Genomic DNA, 24468 nt, shown 5'->3' on the forward strand with positions numbered 1-24468 from the left:
CAGGGCTTGAACCCGTGTCCCCTGCACTGACAGGTGGATTCTTAACCACTGCGCCACCAGGGAACTCCAACATAGCATTCTTACCATGAGAAGACAATGAACTTTCCTCTGAATTTATGGAATAGAGTTAGTTACATGTTATAATTTTGGCTCACCTACTTAAATGATGCTTTGATTATGTAAGATAATAAAAATTTTAATCATGTTTCAAGGTTACCACATGTTTATCTTTGTTTTAATTCTGATACATGACCTGCTTTAACTATTCAGTCAAGAGACGTTATATGTTTATAGGTATGTGTTTATAGTAAAATTGTTTAGATGAATCTATAATAGGCTGTGATTCTAATAATAAGAATTTTTTAATGTGCCTTCTTCTTACTTTTCTCTGCAAGAACGTTCATCTGAAAAAAAAAGAGTTGCTATCATTTTAAAAGGATGAAAGTACCTATTGATTTTATACGTTTTTATGTACTGTGACCAAAACCCCTTCTTAAGGACTATTTTTGTCTTTCTTTTTAAAAGATGTGTCATATTAGAGAATGTTTATCTTGTAACTCCAATGTGTAATCCAGAAGTAGCACTGATGAATTTGCTCAAGACATAGCCTTAGTGCTGTGTGATGAAAAGACTATAGGTAATGGATGCTTTACAGAAATAAGTGATCTAAAGTTTAACCAAAAGGTCAAGGGCAAAAAAAAGGCACGAGTTAGGGATAATGTTATTTTCAGAAGCATATTGGTATATTTCAGAACTGACCAAATATGCAAAAATGGATTGTCAAGTCATTCCAAAAGGTTTAAAGCTTGGTTCTTTGAAAACAATACATTAAGCTATTTAATGATTTGTGCACTTTCTGTATGTATGCATTATACTTAAATTTAAAAAGCTGACTTAAAAAATGTATACCCTCTAACACAAATAATAGGCACCTGATATGATGACAATTCTCAACTATCAATAAAAAAAAATGAAACACTATTCTTTATCTTTTTCTCAGCATGCGTCTCTTCAATTCATGGCAAGGACTGCCTGTTTCTACTAATGATCCATACTGTGTTAGCATGTGTTAAAAGTTCAATGAAAATAAGAACTATAAAGTCAAGATTTCTGTCACTTTCAAATGGCCTGCTCTAATAAGTTCTGGAAACTCTAATCATTCAATGCTTACATATGCTTTACTAGACACCCAGCACTGAAGATACATTAGACTGAAGATATACTAGATCTTTACCTGTAGAGATATGGACCGTGGCCCTCAGATTTGCAATTATACAGTGACTTCTACCAATGCATACATGCTACACAGTGCCTGCGTGTGTGTGCATGTGTGGGTGTAATGAGAAAGAAAGAGGCCATTTTTTTTTCCCAGTGAGTCAGTGGTGTTGGGTCAGTAAAATTCACATTCCTATCTCACTCATTAAGTGGAAACAAGTTCACATATCAAAGGGTGTGTGTGTGTTGATAACTGGTGAAGCCTTCACCCAAAATGAACAAATTGTATTAGTTTTCCTAATAAATATTCAACAAATATTAAGTAGTTGTCTTTTCCTTATTTTTACAATAACATGTGATCATCTACATCTGGCATTAAATGTTTTATGCAGCAGGGAAACATGAGAATACCACAATTTAGGGTTAAAATGAAGGATCACAAACTGGTGGATCACAGGGCAAATCTATCCACCAGATAGATTTGTTTAACAAACACGATTATTTTTAAAAATTACTTAACTCCCAGCATTAAATAATTTGGAGATTTTGTAAAAAACCTCATTAGGAGTTTGTCTCAACAAACAAAAGCTCTGGAATTGGACTCTTGTTACTACATGGATTGAGCTAAGTGCTGCTCAGCTCTTCAGTTCAAGGCTGTCTCCATGCTATACAAAGTCTGCTTCATCCATGTAACCTTGCCCGGCTCCTGCAGACATGTGAGGCTGCAATCCTTGGTTTCCAGAAGAGTCTAATTTATCTTGGTAAATTGATTAATCCAAAATTTATCTTTCCTATTTCCTTCCCACCCTATAGTGAGGATATTGATACCTTAACTAAAGTATTCTGTTTATTAGATTTCAAAATGATCCTTTCTAAGTGTCTTATAATACTTTAAACAGAAACAAACAAAATCCTTTTTGTTGGTTATTTTTCAACCAGAGAGCCAAGTCTATTTAATGGATTATAAGATTTTTTAAAATATATTTTGTAAGTTCTGATTTCCATATAATTGTTTACTCCTTTACTAGAAAAGAGGTCTTAATGATAGTTGACAATAACATTATCCTCATACACAAAGCATGGCATATTTCCACAGAGGTAGCCCAAGATGAAAGCACCCAGCCATCAGCTTGTGGAAGTATCTATGCGTATTCGGATATCCGGCTTTTATTTCATTAAAGATGATTTAAAAAGAAAAAAAAAGCAATCTTTTGGTTTTTTTCTTAAAGCAGGCAAGAGAAGTTCTTGGTATTGAGTGATGATAGGAAAACACACAGAAAAAAAATTTTTTGCCACTGACATTCAGTGTTATTATTATGTCCACTATAAACTTCCTATTTGTTCAAACACTAGATGCAGGGGAAAACCAAGCATATCAACATTCCACCACACTGTCCACATTTATGGTAAGTTTAAACTCAGAAACTTTATAAAACAATCGGCTGAGAGACAGACATAGTGTTCAAGTTTTACCTTAAGGCATTTTCCTAAGGCTGAGTTAGGAACAAGTTCTGCATGGAAACACTGAGGCATCCTTAGCTAGTGTTAGAGGAAGTAGTCTGCTATATTTAAAAATTAGGCAATTTCTGTCTCCTTATAATGCAGGAGTTTTTTTATTAATTTATTTATTTGGCTACACTGGGTCTTAGTTGCGGCATGCAGGATCTTTAGTTGAAGCATGCCGGATCTTTTTTTTTTTTTTTTTTTTTTTTTTTCTTTTTGCTGTATGCGGGCCTCTCACTGTTGTGGCCCCTCCCGTTGCGGAGCACAGGCTCCGGACGCGCAGGCCCAGCGGCCATGGCCCACGGGCCCAGCCGCTCCGCGGCATATGGGATCCTCCCAGACCGGGACACGAACCCGTATCCCCTGCATCGGCAGGCGGACTCTCAACCACTGCGCCACCAGGGAGGCCCCCGGATCTTTTTTTAGTTGAGGCATGCCGGATCTTTTTTTTTAGTTGAGGCATGCAGGATCTTTAGTTGTGGTATATGGGCTCTTTAGTTGCAGCATGCAAACCTTAGCTGCAGCATGTGGGATCTAGTTCCCTGAACAGGGATCAAACCCGGGCCACCTGCATCGGGAGCAGGGAGTCTTAGCCACTCGACTACGAGGGAAGTCCCAGGATGCAGGAGATGAACCTCTGTATTTTTAAAAATATCTTCAAGATCTAGTTAATGTACATAGAAAAATACATATTTATGTGCTCATACAAATATTTTAATGAACTAATTTCACCAAATGAGATATTTTAGACGTTAACATAAAAATTATAATAGCACCAAGTGAAATGTTACTAACTTTCCTTGAGAAGTTATTATGATCTTTCTTCATAAAGGTAAATTTGCCTGGAAAGAAAAAAAAAACTCTTTGCACCAATTAAAGCTTTGGGAAAGAATTTGAGAAATTTACCATTTATCATCTACTACCTCCTACAAAGATGGTGCTACCGCCCACCTTCAGTAGTCTTCAGGTGTTCGCCCGGGAGTAGGAACGTGTAATGATCTACAATCCTCCCAATGCCCCATGCCACCTTTATTTGATGCTTTGAATTGTGGGATGTTGATTGTGGCCAAGAACAGGAATAATTTATCAGGCTCTGTAGGGAACTGAAACTGTGATAGAACTCTAACCAGCTGAGTCAACAGGCTAAGGTTAGATAATGTTGTTTACACAGACCGTGCATAATTTAAATTTTCCCTTCAAACCAGATCATCCCAGTTATCCTACCATCTCTCCCACGATTTTGCAATTTTCTTTATTAGTTATTTTTTCTCAATATAAAATAGAATGGGATCTTCTTTTTATACTCTGAGTCTGAGGACTCGCTCTTTGTCTTCAACCACATCAGGAGCTGTCCACCCATTGCTACAAATACATATGTCAATTTAGCCTCTTCACCTTTGGTTAAAATGGTTCACTCACTCATACCCACAGACCCTAAGTTGGGGACACCCGGAAGATGGGAAGACAGGTTATAATAAGTGCCTGTTACAGCTTTCTGTGTAAACTCTGTTCTCCCTATGTTCCATATTACCACCCTCTGAACAAAGATTGTTATATTATTTTTTATGGATCATAGTACATAGAAGGTATTTAAACAGGTTTGCTGACTTAAAAGAATACAGGGAATCTCATGGCTTAGAGTGGTTCCTAAATTTCAGTATGCATAAGAAGTTACCTGGAGTCTTTGTTAAGACACAGATTCTTGGGCTCTATCCCAAGAGTTTCTTGATTCAGTAAGTTTTGGGCCCCAAAGTTCGCAATTTTAACCAGTTCCTGGATGATGCTGATGCTGCAAGTCTAGAGATTACACACTGGGAACTATTAACTTAGACCATAAGCATGCATTACTATAAGACTCAGGTGCTCTATTCACGTACACATTAACCATTTTTCTACTGTTAGCCTAGTTCTTGTTCTCACTACAAGATAGAAATGCTACCTAAGATTTAACACGAATGTGGCAAGACTATAAATTGATTTCTCCAAATTATACAAGAAAACTTATTTGTTATTTAACAGTAGTAATGATGTGTGCTAACCAGTAGGGGAAGAAAATGGCATAGTTTGAAAAGAGGGGAAACTGGAGGGTGTTTCTGGGTACGGCAAGGGTGGAGTTGCCAGTGGCAAAAACAGGGCAGTTCTGCTCAGAAGCTATGCTGCCTGGCAGCTCTACAAGGGTGAGCCTGAATTTTCTCCTCGCTCAGAAACAGGATGTAGCTGCCCTGCCATCTCCCCAATCTCTGTCCAATGAACCAAAGAGAGCCCTTAGTCTAATCTCTCCCCATTTTGTGGGGAAGGAAGGAATCAGATGCTTCTCTGCTATTTCACCTAAGCTTTATTATAATTTTTTAAAAGTTGATTTTCAGTGCCATTCAGTGAGTTCAAAATGTCACAGCAGTGTAACAGCATCAACAAGAAATGATCCAGTTAGAGGTCTAAAGAACATTTTAGAAGTCATGTTAGGGATTAATATGCTTTCATTGCAAAGAAGGCAAGTGCACATTCAATGAGAACTTAATGTAGCAAAGCAGCAAAAAGGGCTCAGTGGAACTGAGCAATCAAAATGCCCATATTTAGAAGAACCTAGGGGCAGGACAGGAATAAAGACGCAGACGTAGAGAATGGACTTGAGGACACGGGGAGGGGGAAGGGTAAGCTGGGACGAAGTGGGAGAGTGGCATGGACATATATACACTACCAAATGTAAAACAGATAGCTAGTGGGAAGCAGCCGCATAGCACAGGGAGATCAGCTCGGTGCTTTGTGACCACCTAGAGGGGTGGGATAAGGGAGGGTGGGAGGGAGACGCAAGAGGGAGGAGATATGGGGATATATGTATATGTATAGCTGATTCACTTTGTTATAAAGCAGAAACTAACACACCATTGTAAAGCAATAATACTCCAATAAAGATGTTTTTTAAAATGCCCATATTTAGACAGAAACAGTTTCTTCTTTTATTTAGAAAAAGGTCTTCAATTCTAGGTAGAGCTCAATGTTTCTCAAATTTGAATTGCTTCCTCATGTTGAAATTGGAGTTGTTCTTTTGTATGGGAAATATTCCCTTATATTGGATTAAATGCCTAGACCAGCAGCTTCAGCATGTTATCCTTATGAAGGAATAGGGTTTTCAATAAAAGCTGAGGGAAGCAACCCCCTGCTTGATCTGCCTTCAAAACTAAAAGGTCTTTCAGGCTTCTCTGATCAAACATTAAGAAAATGGCCTTTTGGCAATTTGACCTGCCTTCTGGTGTCATTAAACTTGTTCTTTGTCTATTCTCCTTTTCCCTGTAAACTAGAAACTGGATCTAAAAACTTGATTAAATTGAGTTTAAACATTTTTGACACAAGTAATTCATACTGACACTATAATCCTGTGACCACACCTGGAACCACATAATTCAGCTTGTCTGTCAGTGACACTAGGTTTGATAGCTATGTTAGGTGATCAGGTATCTCCATTGCAAAGGTAAGGTTTTTACCCTTTGCAATTAACAAGTAATCTATGGAGTGATACTTGGACACTACACAAATATCCTTCTCCCCATTAATCTCTCACCTAATGTATTTTGGCTTCTATTGATGATCTTTGTCTGAATCCATTTCCACTAGGAGTTCCAAATGGTGCTTTTTCTAATTCTATTATTTCTTCCATATTGATGAGCTGGCATTCTTTTGTTAAAAAAAGGGGTGGGGGAGCTTTCACACATTAACTGGTTTCAACAGTGCCTTCAAAAAAGATCGATAATGTCTTACTTATTTCCAAAGTAAGGTGTTTCTCTCTCTCTCTCTCTCCCTTCAAAACTAATAGTTTTTTATTTATTTTACATTTTATAATCATTTAGCTATTCTTTTGGGATGCTTATTTTGTTCCAATTTGATCAACAGAAGCTATTTCAAGATGGCTCCAATATTTGAGGACTTTCTTGCTTTCTGGCACAAGATATTGCAAGTTCAACTTTTACCTAATTGCCTCAGACTTAACTTGGAATCAGCCATTTTTTAAGTGAATCTGGTTCCTTTTAGGGAATTTGATAATCAAGAATCTAGGCATTACAGGGACTTCCCTCATGGTCCAGTGGGTAAGACTCCAAGCTCCCAACTCAGGAGGCCTGGGTTTGATCCCTGGTTGGGAAACTAGATCCCGCATGCATGCTGCAACTGAGAACCCACATGCCGCAACAAAGATCCCACATGCCACAACTAAGACCCAGCGCAGCCTAAATAAATAAATAATAAATAAATAAATATTTAAACAAACAAACATAAAAAGAATCTGGGCATTACAGAGGTGTCACTGTTTCTAGACCCTTTCAGTAAAGAGAGATAGGACATACATATATTCAAAATGAGTTAATATCAATATTTACAATTCAAATTTAACTTTATAGGGTTTTTTTTAACTTCTTTGATTTCATACTCATGTGTCCTTCTTACACAAAAATCTTATCACCCTAAACATTTATTTTTTCCCAAAAATATGCAATAGTGGTTAAAATACATAATACCAATTATCACTACCAACGATAAAAATCACTAAGTGAGGGCTTTCCTGGTGGCGCAGTGGTTGGGAGTCCGCCTGCCGATGCAGGGGACGCGGGTTCGTGCCCCGGTCCGGGAAGATCCCACGTGCCGCGAGGCCGCTGGGCGCGTGAGCCATGGCCGCTGAGCCTGCGCGTCCGGAGCCTGTGCTCCGCAACGGGAGAGGCCACAGCAGTGAGAGGCCCGCATACTGGAAAAAAAAAAAAAAATCACTAAGTGATGTTTAAGTTTCCTTTTTTTGTTGTTTTAATTAATTTATTAATTTATTTATTTTTGGCTGCATTGGGTCTTCATTGCTGCGCGCGGGCTTTCTCTAGTTGCGGTGAGCATGGGCTGCTCTTTGCTGCAGTTCACAGGCTTCTCGTTGCCATGGCTTCTCTTGTTGCGGAGCACAGGCTCTAGGCACACAGGCTTCAGTAGTTGTGGCACACAGGCTCAGTAGTTGTGGCTCACGGGCTCTAGAGCACAGGCTCAGTAGCTGTGGTGCACGGGCTTAGTTGCTCCGCGGCATGCGGGATCTTCCTGGACCAAGGCTTGAACCTGTGTCCCCTGCACTGGCAGGCGGATTCTTTTTTTTTTTGTTCTGTTTGAATTTTTGAATTTTATTTATTTTTTTATACAGCAGGTTCTTATTAGTTATCCATTTTATACATATTGGTGTATATATGTCAATCCCAATCTCCCAATTCATCACACCACCACCACCCCTCCCCTGCCACATTCCCCCCTGGGTGTCCATACGTTTGTCCTCTACATTTGTGTCTCTATTTCTGCCCTGCAAACCAGTTCATCTGTACCATTTTTCTAGGTTCCACATATATGCATTAATATACGATATTTGTTTTTCTCTTTCTTACTTCACTCTGTATGACAGTCTCTAGATCCATCCATGTCGGCAGGCAGATTCTTAACCACTGCGCCACCAGGGAAGTCCCTTAAGTTTTCTTCATAGTTCTTTTAGTCCTTAGATTATATCTCACTAAGGATGCACAGAGTATTACATTCAAAATTCACTGGAAATAAATTTTTTTTTCTCTGTGTAATTATGTTAGCAATTTGATACACAGTCAAGGTTTACTTGTTTCTATTTTCAATTTTAGAATTTTTCTTTTTAAATTAACTCTATGTTTTTAATATATAAAATATTTACATGGGGCTTCCCTGGTGGCACAGTGGTTGGGAGTCCACCTGCCGATGCAGGGGACACGGGTTCGTGCCCCGGTCCAGGAAGATCCCACATGCCGCGGAGCAGCTGGGCCTGTGAGCCATGGCCGCTGAGTCTGCACGTCCCGAGCCTGTGCTCCCCAACGGGAGAGGCCACGACAGTGAGAGGCCCGCGTACCACAAAAAAAAAAAAATTTACATGATTTAAAACCTAAATTAAATTAAAAAGCATGCTTATATTTCTAAGCCTCATCTCTCCCTTTCCCCTCCACTCTATTCCAAAATCACCCTATGGATAACAACTATTTTAGTTCCTTGTTTATACTACCAGTGTTTCTTTTTGCAAAAATATATGCACCTTGATTTTTTTCCTTAGCCATATATCATGGAGATCTCTCTCATTCCTTTTCATAGTTGCATAATAATTAAAATGGTGGTATCACCATTAGTTTATTAACCAACTAGCCACCAGAGCTGATTGCTAGAAGGAGAATTTCTGGGTCAAAGGACAAATACAAATATAATTTTCCTGAATAAGATTCCGTATTTTTTTAAAGTTTTCCAGAAAACTCTAATAATCAGCCAGGAACCAATAACCTACATATCAATAGCCATAGTATATTCTTTCAATCAAAGCAACAAGTTTTAACTGAGCCACAACTTTGACCTGGGCATTATGGGAGAATACAAAAAGTAGTATTCGCTTGCCTTAAATGAGTTTTTAAAAAGTAGTTGTCCTGCCCTAACTCCCTTAGGGAGACAAAATTAACCTGCAAAGGAAGCATTTAGATTATACCTAAGTGTGGGTATCTCTCATTGCCAGAATTTTCACAACAGAAATTGGATACACACTACCTTGATAGTTTTTACGTTTTACTTCACTCAGTGCTAAAAGTTGTATTATCTTTATGAAGGAACAACTGTTCTCTATTGCAGAGATTTTCAACTTGGACATGACCTATTACTGGGTTATGAAATCAATTCAGCATGTAGTAAACAATATGAAATAGAATAGAATAGAATAGAAAGTATCAGAATGTATGACAGGTAGTAAGAGTGAATATTTTTTCTTGAAAATATTTTTATATATAATCACACACATTTGTAAGAGTACATGTTATGTCAAATTAATTTCTTAAGGTGAATCATGATATTTTTTTAAATCGAGAAACACCACTTTATAGAAAAGGAACAGCTGTTTTCTTTGAGAACTAGCTGCTCAATTTTCATGTTTAATATTGATCATCACACACTGCTACAACCTAGTCTTTTTTTTATTTTTTTAATTTACCTTTATTTCTTTTTGGCTGCGCTGGGTCTTTGTTGCTGCGCACGGGCTTTCTCTAGTTGCGGCGAGCAGGGGCTACTCTTCATTGCAGTGTGCAGGCTTCTCATTGAGGTGGCTTCTCTTGTTGCAGAACAAAGGCTCTAGGCACGTGGGCTTCAGCAGTTGTGGCACACGGGCTCAGTAGCTGTGACTCGCAGGTTCTAGAGCACAGGCTCAGTACTTGTGGTGCATGGGCTTAGCTGCTCCACGGCATGTGGGATCTTCCCGGACCAGGGAATCGAACCCATGTGCCCTGCATTGGCAGGCGGATTCTTAACCACTGCACCACCAGGGAAGCCCCCAACTTAGTCTTAAGGTCTAAAAATATGTTTAGGGACTTCCCTGGTGGCGCAGTGGTTGAGAGTCCGCCTGCCAATGCAGGGGACACGGGTTCGAGCCCTGGTCCGGGAAGATCCCACACACCGCGGAACAGCTGGGCCCGTGCGCCACGGCTGCTGAGCCTGCGCTCTGGAGCCCGCGAGCCACAACTGCTGAAGCCTGCGTGCCTGGAGCCCGTGCTCCGTAACAAGAGAAACCACCACAACGAAGACCCAACACAGCCTAGAATAAATAAATAAAATAAATTTTAAAATATGTTTATTTGCGGCTGGTGTTACATAATAGGATTTGCTCACTGATTTTCAATTTTGATAAAAACAATTTACTCTTTTTAGCTTGTAAAAACAAAATATATCTAAAGCAGAAATGACAAACTGCTGGCAAAATTCGCTCAGAAGCCAATTCTAGTTTGATAAGTTGAGTGCTGTAAATTTAAACTAGTTTCTAACACTCAAAAATTAGGAAATGTCACTTAAATTTTGGATTTCCAGCTTCTCAAGAAAAAACAGATGGTTTGGCAAGTCTGAGCCATCCAGAAAGTGCTGGAGATCGGTCACCTGCTTCCCAGCTCGCCACAGTCTTCCTGTTACATGCCAACTCTGAGGCTGTCACTTGCATTCACGGTCTTACTCTCGGCCTGCCCACCCACATTTACATTCCCTACGTGGTCTGATAGGCACATCAGTTTCCTACTCCTGATTTGCCTCAACTATAAAATGGAAATAACAGCTGCACTCGCCCCAAAGAGTTGTTGTGAGAAATAAATAATTTAATTCATGGAAAGACTTAGAACAGTGCCTCATAAGTGCTATCCAGTATTGCTGAAGTCAAGTTGCAGAGCATATTGAAACCCCAAAATTGATAATTTAGGCAAAAGGTTCTCAGACTATGACCATGGTGTGAAGAAACTCTTAAGTTAGGCTAAACCATCAGGCTTACTGCTATGTAAATAAATACCTGAGAGGTTCTTTTCTAGATGCACACCTAAAAATCATGGATATAACCACCTAGAGTTCTCAGGTAGCACATTATTAATATCTACTGCTATATATTTTCAAAGTGATGTTTCTACTTGCTCATCACCTGTTACATCATTTTATCCACGCAACTATTCCCTGACAGTCACATTTGCTCAAATCCCCATTTGCTCAAAGATCGCATTATTGCTTTCTCCTCCTCACACACTATTTCTGGACCACCTGCCCCTATAGGCCTGAAATCATCTTCTCTTGAGAAAACAGTTTATTCATCTCTACATTATCCAGCACCAAGGTCTCCATCTGGGGGTAGGAGATACTCTGCAAATGTTGCTTAAATTGAACTGAATTTAAAGGGAACATGGCCTAACCAATTGAAAATTTGCCAGCTAATTCCTTCTAGCCACAGCTTCCATAGACACGGAACTTCTCATAATCTTTGTGTTCCTATGTGAAATTAAGTCATTATGCTAGAATAGCTGATTTTCCAGATTTAGCAAGTAAAAATACAGAATGCCCAGTTAAATTAGATTGTCAGATAAATAAAGTTTTTACTGGAAGTATTTCCCATGAAATACTAGGGACATATTTATGCTAAAGAATTTACTTATTTTTATCTGAAATTCAAATTTAATGAAGTCTCCTGTGTTTTATCTGGCAACCCTGACATGAAAGGCACTTTATCTTCGCTTACCCTTAACATTTACTAACTTATGTCATTTATGCATGTTCACTATTGTTTCAAGTATCTATCACAGGAAGTTTCAATAAATGCTTTTTATAGTGATAATCACCAGGCTTTCCTCTTGGATTTATGTACTACCTAAACAAAGGCAAATGTGCTATAAAATGGAGATAATACTTGAGTAATATTTTTTTGTATTTATGGAAGATTTATATGCAAATTTACTCATTACTTTTATTTCAGCATTTCTAATAAAGATTGTTGGTTGGCTGTGAGGTTTACTGTTCTCAGAGCATGTCCTGTGACTTTTTTTTTTTTTTTTTTTTTTGCAATATGCGGGCCTCTCACTGTTGTGGCCTCTCCCGTTGCGGAGCACAGGCTCCGGACGCGCAGGCTCAGCGGCCATGGCTCGCAGGCCCAGCCGCTCCATGGCGTGTGGGATCTTCCCGGACCGGGGCACGAACCCGCGTCCCCTGCATCAGCAGGCGGACTCTCAACCACTGCGCCACCAGGGAAGCCCGTCCTGTAACTTTTTAATATGAGTTTTCATTCCCTAATGATATAGAGAAATAACAGGGCATCAAACCTTTAGTTGTACGAGGACTTTGCTAAGACAAGGCCTGGCAAGAGACAGTGCTAAACGTGCTCCTGGCCTAAACTGGGAACATAGTCCCAATTCTTTCACACAAACAATTTACTCTGTAAACCAGCATTATGTAAATGATCACTGATTTTCAGGTTTTGGGGAAAGAGATAAGTTTATAGTTATATCTGCAGAATCCATTTAATTAGACATTTTTAAATATTTTCTGAAAAAACAAATAAAAGTTAATATGCTCTCTATAAAATATAAGTAACTACTTCACTCTATCATGACTTGCATTGTTAGTACTATATGCTGAATATAAGTCACTGGATGTCATTCAGACCATTTGGAAGGCAGCTATGCTCACCACTATACCACCAACGCCAGTCATTCACACCCTTTGGACCACAGCAAATTCAGTCATTCAGAACTCAGTAACCCAATTACATGTTAGGCTTCCATCAAGTTACACATACAGGGAATTCCCTGGTGGTCCAATGGTTAGGACTCCGTGCTTTCACTGCCATGGGCCCAGGTTCAATCCCCAGTCAGGGAACTAAGATCCCACAAGCCGTGTGGTGCAGCCATAAAGAAATAAATAAAGATATAGAACAATTTTTTTTTAAGTTTCACATACAGAGAGTTTGTTTACATTATATAGTGGACATCTCTAGTTTTGTCTGCCCAATCTTTTGTGTTTCTTTTAGTAACAACGCCCTGGCTTTCCCTGGGAAGCCACCCTTCCTGTACTGTCAGTCCATGTACCCCCAACCTCAGCTATCAGTTCCAAGGAAGGACAAATGACCTAGAACTGGCCCATCAGTGCACAGCATCCTCCTGTCCACCATGATCTGTTTAGAGGTGAACACGAAACACAGGCCAGGCCAATGAGACTCAAGTGTCCGCTAAGTTTTCAGTCCAGTGGATGAAAATAGATGCCCACCAAAGTACAACACCATAAAATTTCAGAAAATTAGGAAAAAGAAAAGGTTCTGGGGGGAAATATCTGGTCAGAAACAAAGGATCAAGAAACAGAATGGCTTTGGACTTCACAGCAAACCTGGACACTAGGAGATGTTACAGCAACACCTTCAAAATTCTTCAAAAAAAAGACTTTCAATGGGCAATGATACAGCACACCAAACTAATTAGTTGAGAGGGCCAAATAAAGACATTTTAAACAGGCAAGATCTGAAAACTTTACCTTTTGTGCACTCTGTCTCAGGAAGCTATCAGAAGATGTGATCCTCCAAAATGAGGGAATAAACCAAGAAACAGGAAGCTGCAGTATATTAAGAGACAGATCTCAGGATTCCAGTGAAGAAAAGCCCTAGGATGATACTTGTCTCCCTGGTTTAGCTAACAACTAGTCCAGATTAGGGCAAGTCAGAAGACTCCAGGAGAGATTTCTTCAGGAGCACGACAATGAAAAGGAAACTTAATCCATCAGAAGGTATCAAGAAGCTGAAAATTACAGAACATTTCAGTTATCTAAAAGTACTGAGGTATTTGGATAACCGATAGAGAACTGAATTTGGCTTAGTAAAAAGAACATTCTACCTTGAACCACATAATGCTAATATTTAATAAAAGTGGCAATTTCATATGGTTCAATTTAGTAGAAAACAAAGGGATCAAAAAGTTGTAGAAATTATCTCCAGGGGGAAAAAGTTGTGCAGAAAGGAAACACAATAGTGGATATTTTACAAACCTCAGTTGTGACTAACATTTTCATAGCTATAATACTGTAAATACTGAATAGTGATTTAGCTAGAATAAAAGTATAATGATATTGCTAGACTCAGTGTTCAGAAGGAAGTCCTGTGTGCAGTAAGTATGAAGAAGATGAAAAAAAAGAGCTAAATCTTCATCTTTTAAAATGACCGGTAAATAATTAAAGCCTAAATCTGGAAAATCAGGAAGTAGCTATACAAGCTTGTTATTAGATATAAAGCTTGATAAGCAAGGAATTAGATGAAAGAATTAAAAGTAATTGCCAACAGGCTGGCAATTTCAAAAATTCAAGCAAGAGATAATGAATAAGGGTCCTAAGACAAAGGCAGAGGGAGTGGAAAAAAGGGAATGAGCGATATTAAGAGAACTGTATAAATAGCTATTGGTGATTAATTAGAACACCACATTTCTGGCTTGAACCATTAGACAGATGATGCAGTTACTCACTGAATCAGGTAAAATAGGAGGAAGAGCAAACATGGGAGCAAGGGGATACAGTACTGGACATGTTACTTTGGAGGCACATGGAGGACAAACAGATGGGAATATCATAAAAGCAATGAATATATGGGTCTAGAACTCAAGCGTAAATCATCGTTGGGAGTTAACATGTGAATCAACTACACTGTGTCCGGCTTGAGGGCAGAGAGAAACCTAACTTACTGACATGTGTATCCCCAGCATCTAGCACAAATAGTGCCTAATATGTTTATTTATTCATGCATTCACTCAAAAAAAAAAAAAAGTGTCATTTGAAATACCAGGGCTGGGGAAATGGAGAAGAACAGTAGGAAGTTGAGGGAGTTCATGTGAGAAATGATTTGCTCTGTGAACAGGGAAGTCTGGTGGTTTGCTGTCAGGGAAGAGGGCAAGGAGCAAAGGAAGATGAAACAAATGAAAAGGGCTGAATGATGTAAAGGACCGTGAATGCTGGAATAGTCAGAGAAAGGAATGGAAGAAGCTGCTGGATAGGGTCTAAAGTCAGAATGTCAAGAAGCACTGTGGGGAAGCTGAAATTGGACGCCGTATTGTAGTGGCAACGAGCCCAACAGCTGCTTTCCTCTAGCACCGCTCTCCCTTTCAGCCAGGGAGAATTACGCCTCCATGCTCTGCCTTCTTTTAGCACTGGGCTCCAACTGCTCCTATAGCACTGATGAATATTTTATTATAGCTGTCTGGTCTGTCTGCCCTTGCACACCATGAATTCCCCACCTTTGTATTCCCAGCACCTGGCAGAGAGCCTGCCACACTGCAGGCACACAATCAACGTGTATTCAATTCAACTGAATACCTCAATCGAAGGAATAACTCTCCTACATATTGTAATCTGAAAAGCAAGCGAATTAAATGCTTATTTTCATGGGAGTATAAAAATGTGGTTTCGGGGGGGGAACCACTGAGGTTTGACACAAAAATTTATGAGCCCGATGCCATTCAAAAGTGATAGACTTACCTGTGCCTGTCCAAGGCCTCCAACAAGCACCATCAGCTACACATGAAGGCGCGGTGCTTCCCCGACTGCTTGGCCAAGGACACCAACAAGGTCGAGGTGTCTGCCCGCCAGGAACTCAAGGAGCAGGCCTCAAAATGACCGCCGAGAAGTACGAGTGGGACGCGGCCGACGCCCAAACGATGCGGTGCTTTGGACCTGACAGCGCCAGCCCCATCATCCTCCCCGACGTCACCAAGGGCATGCAGTACCTCAACAAGATCAGGACAGCGTGGCTGCCGGCTTCCAGGTGGCCACCAGGCAGGGGCGCCACCGAGTAGCACACGCGGGGCGTGCGCTTCGAAGACCGCGTGCCACAGCTGCGCGCGGATCCATCCAGAGTATCACGGCGCTGCCCCTACACCGCGTGCTGACCGCCAGCCCCGGCCCGCGGAGCACGTCTGCGAGCGGAGATCCGGTGTTCGCAACAAGGGGCTGGTGCCATCTAAGGGGTCCTGCACAGGAAGCGGGGCCACGTGTTAGAGGGGTCCCAGATGGTCGGCACCCCCATGTTTGTCGTGAAGACCCATCGACAAGTCTTTCTGACTTCACAGCCGACCTGAGGGCCCACGCGAGCGGCCAGGCCTTCCCGCTCCGGGCACTTCCAGACCCTGCCTGCCGACTCCTCCGACCACATCAGGCGCCCCAGACAGGTCGTGGAGGACACGTGCAAGCACAAAGGCTTGAAGGAAGGCGTCCCAGCGCCGGACAACTTCTGGGACAGAACGTAGGCGCTCTCCCGTAGCCTTTCCGCCCGGGGAGGTCTTGACGCAGCAACCCGCGTCCACCCGGCAACCCATACAGCCGCGCGAGCCTCAAGTTCGCGTCACGACACCTCGCGAGACTCTCCAGACGCGAGATGCTCCACCTGCCAGGTTTCTGGAGCCCACTGCGTGCCTTCGCTCGACATGAACGCTTGGTGCCTTTTTTTTCCGTATCTATTTTAACATTTCAGAGCAACAGAAATGCCGTCGCAGCACATACTTATTTGGCTGGTGGAGATGGAAGAAGGAATGGGACACACAACACTTTTTTTTTTTTTAATTTCTTCGGAAGGAAACTCAAATGTCGCCCCTCCCTACCCCACCCCCCGCCAAATTTAAAATAAACGCATTTAAGAAGTTTATTTGGGGTTAAAAAAAAAGTGATAAACTTAAAAAAGCAAACACCTTGTATTATGGATTTGAGCATGTTTATGGAAAAATGAGATTAAAAGCAAAGCTTTCTGGACCTAAGTTGCAGTTGCTATGTTGTTGCTTTTTGTTGTAGGTAGCTCTGTACTTCCTTACGAGATAATCATCAGATTCCGTCAGACTGTTTCTTGGGCAATGCCAAGGTTAACTGGGCGAATGAGTTTCAAAAATAAAAATGGGTTTACAGTAGAACTGAAGCACTGTAATTATTCAGAATGGTTGTGCCACTTCTCATGACCCATCTAAAACTATTTAAAACTCTTACATGGATGATAAGCTCCTCTGTCCAAAGTTTCAAATCTTCTGTTGACTTAGAAGAGCAAACTTAGACTAAGTATCTTAGGTGTTTATATGTTTACATATAAACATAATAGGTGATAGGGTATAATGAAACAGATTGATACTAATCTGCTAACATTAAAAAAAGTTTTGTAAATAAAATTCAGGTTGAAGTTTTTGAGGAGATTATCTGACAGGAAGAAGGGAGGAAATAATGCCTATTCAAGGGCACCAAACTGTCCAAGTAGAGAGGAGGAGATGATTCAATTTAAAGTCACTGATCAGCAACTTCGCTGGCAATCCAGCGGTTAAGACTCCGCACTTCCACTGCAGGGGGCACGGGTCCTGGTCGGGGAACTAAGATCCTATATGCCTCGCAGCCAAAAAAAAAAAAAAAAAAAAAAAGGAAAAGGAAAAAGTCACTGATCAGGCCATAATTGATAGTGGGTGGTATTTCCAAGTGTTAAATATCAGAAGTAGGGCTCTCTGATTCTCTCCCTTCCAGAGCTATCAGAGCCTAAGGCTGGGACTGGCCCAGCATGTCAGGGGCCTTAAACAGCTAGGTCACCCTCAGTCTCATACTTAATTTTGTTCCATGTGACCAGAATAAATGTGGGTTTAAGTGTTTGATGGTGCTTTGGCCTAAGGCCATTTAAATCCAACTAGATTAGAAAAACGGTTGCTCCCTTGAAACAATAGGTCAGTATGTCATATTCCTCTGCATTGAGGTTAGGAGTCACAGTGCGAACTCTGCTTTACTTTGCCTTTGTTTCTTTTATATGTTTCTGCCACAAGAACTTTATGTAACAGTGTTGAAGTAGGATTAGGGTATTTGTGCCCTGGCCAAATCACCTTAAAACTAAGAAAAATTTTTTAAATAATAATTTTTTAATGTTGGAATGCGTTTTTCTAGGCATTGGTTTGGGCTGTGTAATGTCACTGAAATTCTCTCCTTACGTGTTTGTTTCCTCTGTAGTTTAAGAAACTACTAGCTTCTTAAAGATAAGAACTGTTTTCAGCCTACTTTATATTCCTAGGATATAACACAGAGCGAGGCACATAGTAAGCACTCAAATGTTTGTTGAGAGGGACTATTTGTCCAGGGCTAGTTGTATAATTAGAATTTCTTTCATTCTTGCAGAGTTAGGAACAAAGCTGCGCGGACCTGCTGCTATTTTGAGATGCTGACTATCATGGAAATTTTCCCGACCTGCTTTGTTGGAATTGCCCAACCACAAGAGCTCTAGTCAATGTAAAAACTGTACCAAGTATCTTTTGTAAAACCTTTGGGGCAGGGAGCGTGAGGCTACGCAAGGAATACGAAACGTGAAGTATTCTCCTCTTGGCTCTGCTACTTATCTATTGACTATGGGAAAGCCACTTCATCTCTCAGAGGCCTTAATTTTCTCCTCTGTCTCTTGAGAGGTTTGTATTAAATTATCTCCAAATTACCTCCCAGCATTAACATCCACGTTAAATTCATCTTTGTATTCCTAACACAACGCTGGACTCATAATATGAGCTTAATATTTATTAGTTAAATTAGATTGAAGTTGCCCCAGGGTCTCTAGTACATTGCTTTACAACGTTTTAGTTCCAACCTAACATTACTTTCAGTGTTAAGTTTTAAATTAACTAAATGGTCTCAGAGAAGAGGTTATTTTTCCCACATTTTTCTTTATTCACCTTATATAAAAAACACAGAGGGAAAAATATCATAGCAAGTCAACCTGTACTTTTAAAAATCTGAGTTGACAAACTTTGCCTTTAATCTTGAGTAAGGGATTCTCTTAGAGAATGAGATTTCAGTGGGGGGAAATGTTTTAAATTACTTGTGCGGATACCTCAAGAAGTTTTAATAGCATACAATAACTAACAATGTATAAGTGAAAAAACACTAGTTTTGCATCTACAACAAAATGTATTCCCCAAAGAACTCACTGAAAACCCTCCTTTTAGTTTAGTTATTACATGAATTTAAAAGTAATGTAACTATACTTACTTTTTAAAAAATCTTTAATCCATACTTTTTTTTTTTTTTACTAATTCAGGCTTATTTCTAACAATCAATAAAATTAGTGTGGTTCTACATACTTATATGATTACGCACAAAATTATACAGAATTCTACATGAATATGGAATTAACTTTAGTGGTCATTGTTAATATTTTGAGGTTAAACACTTGTTTTTCAACAGCATTAACGAGTACCTGCTGGATGTAGAGCATCACTATGATTATGAAGAAGAAGGACTGATATTTTTTAACTGATTACCATATGATAGGCACCTTGTATTACCACATTTAACCCTCTCAACAACTCTAAGATTATTATCATCTCCATATTTAAAATAAGAAGACTAATGCTTAAAGAAGTCGCTGTGTGCCCCAGGGAAAACAGTGAAATTCCATCCCAAGGTTGTCAAATATCGAAGTCCATCATGTTCCTAAACACCATGCTGTATCAACTTTGTTAGATTAACTGCCTTACATAATACTTTCAAGAATTCATGTATTTGTCTAACCATGAGTTTATCAAAAAGCTTTCTCTAAAATTCAGCTAACTAGGTAGTCCCTTAAGGGTAAAAGATCCCTTAAGGGTAAAATATCTGCCCAAGATCCTTGAGTTACCAAAGAATGGTTATAATTTCTAATATGAATTTACCACTTCCCCTCATATGTGATAGCCAAACTACAATGATAAAGAATCACTTTGTCACTGGTAGGGACATTACTATTGCTTAACACTGCTGCTAGTACCTACCACAGAAACAACTTTGGTTTGGTATTTCCCCTTGGCAGATGCTGATATCAAGACTTTGATAGTTAACAGTTTATTGAGTTTATCCAAAACTTTAGACCACAAAGATTCTCAGAAGTTTCTTTACTAAGTAACTATTGATATTTCAAAATACTTGTCAGTGGAGCTACTTAGAAGTCCTTCAAAAATATACTTATGTAATATATCTTCATATGGCTAAAAGATTAACCATTCCAAATTAGCTAAATAGTTGTGTCTCTATAATCAGTCATATAGTCTGATGATCGATCAATAAATATTTACTGATATGCTTGGAGCTCAAACTTCTGTTATGCAATTCCATTTCTAGAGATATTTTCTTAAGAAAGGTAAATCAAATATGTTCAGCTGTGAAATTTTTTATGATTGAAAATTTATAAGGTACATGAAAATCACCAAAAGAAGATTGATGTAAAAAAGTACATAGAATGATATTCATGCACTGCACACCTATATTCTTTGACACAGGAACATGTCCATGATATATTGCTAAATGAAAAGATAGCTACTAGATTCTATGTATAAAGTGACTTTTTTGGGTTTTTTTTTTTAAATAAAACTGTATATGTATTCATGAGTATATTCAAAGAAAAAAATCTGGAAGATGTCCTGTATACCAAATTGTTAACAGATCTGTGAGTAATGGAATTATGTGACATTATTTTCTTCTTTAGATTTTAAATTTTTTTCCTAATAATTTTGCAAGGAGAATAAATTAGCTTTATAATCAGAAAACAAAAACTTTTCAAAATAACTCCGATAGGCATTTGTGGGGAGTTTAATCTAAGCAGCATATTTGAAATAAAACTATTATGTTCACCATAACCCCAGTTGGAAACCACAGTATAAACCAGTTAAGTCAGTCATAAGCATTTGTTAAGCATGCACAATGTGAGGGACATGATCCTTCACAACACAGGAAAATAGAAAAAATTGAGTCTAACTTAGAGGATCTTAGAACTAGCTGGAGAATGAAAACATACCCACATGATCCATTCTCACTATTAACTAGTAAGGTATGTATTAACTAGTAAGAAAAACTTGCTAATGTATGTTCATGGGCAGAAGGAAGTTTGTCTTTTAACTGCTTGTTGAAACAGTTTCATGCTTGTACCCAAGATGAGGCTGATACAAACCTCTAATATTTTTGTATCATTTAAAATTTCTAATTTTAAGGCTATTAGTATTTAGGATCTGTTGGACTCTATTGTACCAAAAGTTAAATTTATTAATTTTTCTCCTGCAACAATGGAAAAAAACTAACAGACATTATTTAATATAATTAAATTTTTATTAAAAATCATCTAAAAGTTGATATTGCTCATATCTAAATTTCCTTAATGTCCAAAGTTTACATTTTAAAGGGCGTACTTTTTAATATTTTACCAAAATATTCACAAAGTATGTTCCTGCCTTCTTAAATATCTAAATAAAATTGTATACTTTCTCCATAATTATTATAATGAATATCCACTATTAGAGCTTTGTTCCAGACTACTGAAGAGTATTGGACTGTTTGTCCTTTCTTTGACTGGATCCACACTGTTACATTTTCTCAGTTCTTGTGTCTGCTTTTCATTGTTGTAGTTTTTTTTTTGTTTTGTTTTGTTTTTTTTCGGTACGCGGGCCTCTCACTGCTGTGGCCTCTCCCGTTGCGGAGCACAGGATCCGGACGCGCAGGCTCAGTGGCCATGGTTCACGGGCCCATCCGCTCCGCGGCATGTGGGATCTTCCCAGATTGGGGCACGAACCCGTGTCCCCTGCATCGGCAGGCGGACTCTCAACCACTGCGCCACCAGGGAAGCCCGTCACTGTTGTAGTTTTTAATCCATGTAGTCTTTTGCTCTTCAGGTGCCAAGACTCTGTTGGTACCAACAATCTGACTTTAGCAGCATCCCTCCTCTGGCTTTTTTTCCCCCTAATTTGCTGCAGGCTAAGAATGAGAACCTGGATAGAAAGAGGTAGGAGATCTCATATGTAAAGTACATGGACCCCTGGACTTTGAGATGTTTATATCAGCTACTCTGAGACTTCTGTTGTCTTCCACATTCTCAATACTACCAAGATTGCTGAGGTTTTCATAACCTCCAGGTTTCTGAGATGTTTTGTATTTCAGAAAACTTTAACAGACTCTATTACATTGATTTTAGAATCTTCATAATATTTTAAGTTTGAAGGCAGGCATCCTTCAGAAGAGAAGGGTAAAGAATATACCTAGAATAAGTGATGAGAGATGATGCAAAATAAAAAAAGAAAGGAAGAGATACAAAAGGAAAGGGAGAGGGAAGTGGAGAGAAAAAAGAAGGGAAGGAAGAGGGAAAGGCAAGAAGGTAGGAATGGAGGCGAGGGTATGAGGGACAGAGAGGAAAGGAAAGATGAAAAGATTTAGAAAGAGAAAGAGACAGAGGGAAGGAGAGATGCAGAGAAAAGGGGACAAGAAAAGGGGAGGAGGGAAAATTAAAGCAGCAGTAAGAAGAGGAGAAACTTGAGATGTAGAGAGAAAAAGAGAGACAGAAAGAGAAATAGATATAGGGAGGAGGTAGGGAAATGAGAATAGAGACAGAGTGATAGAGAGATAAAAAGAGGAAAAGGAGGGAGGGAGAGATATACCACCTGAAAACTTTCCAGTTCCCAAGAACCCAAATTTGTTCCTCTTGAACATATTTTCTATGAGGTTCTATCTTTTCGGTATATCCTGTTTTTACTTAAGCTACTTTGATTAGGTTTCAGTCCTTGCAAAAAAACAGGCTCTATATTTAAAAAAAAAATTCTCAATCAATGATCACTTACTGATCATCTTCTAAGTTCTAGAAATTGAACTCAGTGCAAATCTACATATCGCAATATCCTCACTTTATAAGTTAAGGTAATTGAGCTTAAAATTCAAGCAGATATTATTCTATGTCAATGCAGTATAGCCTGGAATATTTAGGTTTGAATATATTTCAGAAAAATAAAATATATTAGCTTATTTGTTGTCCACTGATATATAACAAATTACCCCAAATCTTAGCAGCTGAAAACAATAATAAACATTTATTGTCTCACAGTGTCTATGGGTCAGGAACTTGGGAGCAGCATAGCTGGATGACTCTGGCTCTAGATCTCTCAAGAGGCTGCATTGAAGACATTAGTCAATGAAGGCTTCACTTAAGCTGAAGGACCTCCTTCAAAGATGGCTCCCTCACATGGGAAATTTCCTTACTATGCGAGCATCTCAGCAGGGCTGCATGAGTGTCCTTACAGCATAACAGTTAGCTTCTCCCAGAACAAGTGATCCCTGAGAAAGCAAGACAGAAACTTTAAAGCATTTATGACCCAGGCTAGGAAATTACACTCTGTGATTTCCTCAATATTCTATTGGTTACACAGGTCAGCTGTTTGCATAGTGGGAGTGAACTTCACAGAAGTATGAACACCAGGAGGTGAGAATCACTGGGGCCATTTCGGAGCCTGGCTCTCTAACACACTTAGTTAACCAGTTTGATACTGTTAACTGAATTTTAAATCTAAACCTCTCAAAAACAAATGATTAGAATATAAGATGGCTTTTGAGAACTTAACTGTTTTCTTTCAAAGTATTAAAGAAGAGAGTAACTAAGCTATGTTGAAGATTATATTAGTAATAGTTACTATCTTAGGAATATTATCATCTGAATATGAAAGTGACTTTATGAATATGATATATTTTTTTCTGGCTGTAACTTTGACAGTCTTAGAACTTAACTGGTTTCTCTCGCTCCCTTTTTTTTTAAAGACCATAAATCTCATTCTTTTTCATGTACAGTTCTATGATTTTTGGCAAATATATACCATTATGTAACCACCACCATAATCAAGATATAGAACAACTCCATCAGTTCAAAATATTAATACTTTTCCTCTTTTCTTCCCTTACCCAGGCAAGAGGAAATATTTGTCTTCAGAATTAAGTCCATAACATAGCAGAAATCTTCACAGTAGAGAAAACTACACTTTGTTCACGTTCATCTCTAGAAATGAGTTAAACAGGGCTGAACTATGATAGAAGTGGTGGAGATGAAGGAAGCCAGAGAGAGTGCCACAGTAAAAACACCAGAATGACTATGCATGTACAAGACAAATGTTATAGGGACCGATTTTCAAGCTTTCATCTCATGTCCGAACTAATCCAATGCTGTACCAATATTTCCTATACCTGAGGGATTAGAACATTGCATTGGCGTTTATGAAAGTGAGCAGAATGGCCTTATTATCCACTCCAGAGTATGTTTTTAACCTATGCCTAAAGAGAAGTGAAAATCAGCTACCTTTCCAGATAGAAATATCTTAGCAGATTGCCTACCTGGATGTAATTAAGAATAAAGACATTCTCATTCATAATTTCATGTATTTGTATCTTACATATCTCTATCTATCTATCTATCTATCTATCTAAATACACATATCTGGCAACTATAACCCTCACCCCTCTCAGTTCATCTTTCATATTTTCTTTTACAGCCATAAGTGTGAATGGAGCACATACAAGCTTCTTTATCCTTAGCTACTCAGATAATGACGTAATAGGTATTAAAAGGCATGAAATGCATGTTATAGAATTTTATCTACAAAAGTTAAAAATAAGATATAAGAAGATAAAATTTACAAGGATGAA

This window comes from Mesoplodon bidens (assembly GCF_964165515.1).
Source record: "Mesoplodon bidens genome assembly, chromosome: 11".
Lineage (NCBI taxonomy): Eukaryota > Metazoa > Chordata > Mammalia > Artiodactyla > Ziphiidae > Mesoplodon > Mesoplodon bidens.